Consider the following 3,508-nt stretch of genomic DNA (forward strand, 5'->3'; position numbering starts at 1 on the left):
CTAAGGCAATAAACAGCAAGCCTATAGCCAACAGCAAGTTAAATGGGGAGAAACATAAGGCAATTTCACTTAAATCAAGGACAAGACAAGGCTGTCCACTCTCTCCACATCTATTCAACATAGTACTTGGAAGTTCCAGCTAGAGCAATAAGACAAAGGAGATCAAGGGGATACAGTTTGGACAGGAAGAAGTCAAAGTATCACTATTCACAGACGATATGACAGCGTACATAAGTGACCCAAAAATTCTACCAGAGAACTCCTACAGTTGATAAACACCCCAGGAAAGTGGCTGGATACAAAATTAACTTTAAAATAATCAGTAGCCAGATACAAAATTAACTTTAAAAAAATCAGTAGCCCTCCTGTATACAAACGATAAATGGGCTGAGAAAGAAATTAGGGAAACAACACCCTCCACAATAGCCACAAATAATATAAAGTATCCTGGTGTAACTCTAACCAAGCAAGTGAAAGACCTGTATGACAAAAACTTCAAGTCTTTAAATAAAGATATTGAAGATGGAAAGATCTCCCATGCTCATGGATTAGTAAGATCGATAGTAAAAGTGGCCATCTTACCAAAAGCAAGCGACAGACTCAATGCAATTCCCATCAAAGTTCCAGCACAATTCTTTACAGATCTGGAAAGAACAATTTTTTTGGATGGGTGTTTCATTCCTTGGTTTCTGTTTCCTCTTTGGGCTTCTGGTGTGTGTGGTCTCTGTTTCTGGTGGCTGGCATGAGACCACTGGTTTGACAGGGAGTCTCCATCAGAGTTGGGAGCTGTACCCCTGGTAGTCAGCATGGCTTTTGGTCCAGCAGGAGAATCTCTGCTCGTCTGACTGTCATGGCCTGCACTTGGGCAGTGGGTATCTGCCCTGTAGGGGTGGGGCATGGCAGGAGGGGGTTGAGGGTGGGGCGGGTGTCAGCAGCTTGGGTCTTTTGGCTCTGAACTGAGGGAGTAGGAAGGTTGAGGAAGGGGAGAAGGAGAGACTAGTCAGTCAGCGTTCGGTAGGTGGGTGGCCTGGGTCCCACACCTTGCAGGCTGGTCCAGGCATTGCTTGCCTCTGGGTGAGAATAGATGGACCTCAGGATCAAAGGTCCCAAGGGCCCATTTCTCACTCAGTGGGCAGCTAGAACACTTTAGGGTAAGGCCCATTGCCTGGGCGCTAGGTCAGCTTCCCAGTTTCACTAGGGGTCAGCACCGAGATAGCAGCAGGCCCCAGTGGCTGCAAAGGCAGTTCTGACATTACTGCCTGACCACTGGACCTCCAGCGGCAGTTCCCCCTGGAATAAATGGATCCTCAGATAGTCACGATAGAGGAATGGTGAACAAGAGAGCAAGCATGCACCCCCAGCAAGCCAGCCAGTCTTTATTTATAAACCTTGGGCAGTGGGGAGGGGTTTTGAGGGTGGATATGTCTGATTCGCTCAGGCTAAGGGTGCCAGGATACTTAATCTACATACAGTGGCACAGTATCTCATTTACATGCAGTAACATGGTGTCCTATCATAAGGAGAAAACAGTACTTAATTATCCTAGGGAATGATTTCTAGGGACGATTAAAGGTCATTTGCTGGAGGCTAGGAATTCCCATTGCTTGAACAAGTCCCTTATCAGGAAAGGGTCGGCCTGTAATCCTCCCTGAGGGCTATGTGATGCTCCTTACAAGATCTGGGATTACAGATCAGGTGAAGAGAGGACACCATTGAGAAAAGGGAGTCTGTCTTCATACACCGAGAAGAGGAAAGGAAAAAAAAAAAAAGAGCAGTCAGACTTCAACCTCATCAAACAGAGTCCCACACTGACTAGTACAGGATTTGGCACCACAAGTGGGGTGTTGCTTTGATAGTCCAGAGCACGCTTTTGTTTGGAGAAATAGGAAACGCTTTGGAACTTTGAACTAGAGAAGTGACTGGACATTTTAAGCAGGGCTTAACTGGCCATACGAGTGGGATCATAGAAGACAGTGTTTCTGAGGGTGATTTGAACTGTGAGGACTTGACTAAAGGTCTTTCAGAGGAGAAAAATATTAGTATGTGGCCTCGAGACCATGTGCTGCTTCTGGCGTTGTCCAAAAAAAAATCTGCCTGGAGCTAAATTGAAGAGCTATGAGTTAACAGCTTTGGCAGAGGGGATTTCCAGACAACTTAGCACTGGCTGTGTTGCTTGGTTATTACTGGCCAAGTTTATGCAGGTATGTAATGAGAAGGAGCAAGCTGAGCAAGGAAAAATACAAAATGTACAGTTTGAGGAGAAAAGGGACACCAGGAAATTTAGTGGAGCTAAATCCTGTGTTCAAGGAGATAAAAAATAAAATAAAATAAAATAAAGCCTGCTGTTAGATGTAATAAAGGGAGGTGATGACCTCGGAGCAAGACCCCACTCAACTAAGCTTCCAATTTGTGAAAAAGAATTAAAGAAAAGCTTAGGATAGAACATGGTGGTGCACACCTTTAATCTCAGCACTCTAGAGGCAGAAGCTAGCAGATCTTTACGTTCAAGGCCAGCCTGGTCTACAGCCACGCTTAGGCGTGAAGGTAACCATTGAAAACAGAAAACTGGTAAAAAAAAAAAAAAATGTGTTCAAACAAGGGGCCATGTTCCAGCCCCAGCAAACAGCAGAACTTGGCAGATTTGGCCACTTGGTTCTGGCTTTAGAGTTAAGGATATATAAAGGGGTCATGGAATCTCCATCCATGACTAAGGAATGTAACTTGAGGCCAGGCATATGTCAGGAGTGCCCCTACATAGAGGTCTAGAAAGGCCATTGCATGAAGCTGTAAAGTTAAAGCCTGGTTGCCTTGGAGACCCCAAGATGTTGGAGATGCCAGAACCATGGGAGACTTGCTGAGAAAAGCTGATAACAAGGAGTGGAGACAACCCAAAAGAAAGAAGCATGCTACACTCAACCACTGAGAGTAGTTGGGAATCTGAAGACTGTTTTGACATCAAACATGGAGATACAGAGTTTGGAGTTTTCCCAGATAGTTTGGAGTCTTGCTTTGGTCCAGCATTTCCTCACTGTGACCCCTTTCCTCCCTTATGGATTGGCAATGTATATCTTGTGCCACTGTGTGTTAGAAGTATGCGATTTGATTTTGATTTTATAGGGGATTACAGTTAAAAGTCGGCCATGAGTCTCGGAAGAGACATTGGGTCTATAAACAGGGTTGAGACTCTCATAGCCTATGGGAACTTTTGAAGTTGGACTGAGTGCATTTCTGCATTATGATATGGCTACAAGCCTGTGGGGCAGGGAGTGGATGTGGTGGTTTTAATGAAAATGGCCCCATAGAGCCAGGCGTGGTGGCGCACGCCTTTAATCCCAGCACTCCGGAGGCAGAGGCAGGCGGATTGCTGTGAGTTCGAGGCCAGCCTGGTCTACAAAGTGAGTCCAGGATGGCCAAGGCTACACAGAGAAACCCTGTCTCGAAAAACCAAAAAAAAAAAAAAAAAAAAAAAAACAGAAAAAGAAAAAGGGAAAAAAAAAAAAAAAAAAGA

This window comes from Acomys russatus, chromosome 25 (assembly GCF_903995435.1).
Source record: "Acomys russatus chromosome 25, mAcoRus1.1, whole genome shotgun sequence".
NCBI lineage: Eukaryota > Metazoa > Chordata > Mammalia > Rodentia > Muridae > Acomys > Acomys russatus.